General features: G+C 60.1%; 1 protein-coding gene across 2 annotated transcripts in view; it reads left to right on the top strand.

Moving 5' to 3' along the window:
• Positions 1-444, top strand: part of RCSD1 (RCSD domain containing 1) — a 37,016-nt gene that overhangs the window by 11,960 nt on the left and 24,612 nt on the right. The gene's annotated exons all lie outside the window — the stretch shown is intronic.

The raw sequence follows: 444 nt of genomic DNA, 5'->3' as shown, positions 1-444 counted from the left end.
AAGAGGAAGGGGAGCGTGTGAAGAGGGACTGGACGGAGTCGGTGACCAGGCCGGACTGGGGGCCACTATGACTGGATTCAGGGGGGAGCTGGGGCTCTGGGGGGCTGGCTGTCATCGCCTAAGGGGTGGCTTTGAAGCCACATCTGTGGAGCAAGCGCACTTGCAGCTGGAACTGGACATGCGTTCGGGAGGCCGATGCGGCACGAGCCACCTCGAAAGCCACCTTCGCGTCTCTCTCTTTATCCTCAGAGCACTGGGGGTGGGGGCGGCGAGACTTCTGTGGTCAGACGTCCACTTTAGAAAGTTCATTCTGGCTGAGGTTCAGGGACTAGATAAGAGAGACATGTCACCGACATGTTAGGGGCTGGTGGGTCGTCTGGACTGAAGACCAGGCAAGCTGAGCAGATCACCTGTGCTGAGCACCTGTGCGGGTCCAGTGTGGGG

This window comes from Pteropus medius, unplaced genomic scaffold (genome assembly GCF_902729225.1).
Source record: "Pteropus medius unplaced genomic scaffold, Ma_sr-lr_union100, whole genome shotgun sequence".
Lineage (NCBI taxonomy): Eukaryota > Metazoa > Chordata > Mammalia > Chiroptera > Pteropodidae > Pteropus > Pteropus medius.
Note: the sequence above shows the minus strand (reverse complement) of the source record. Positions and strands in the feature narration are given on the sequence as shown.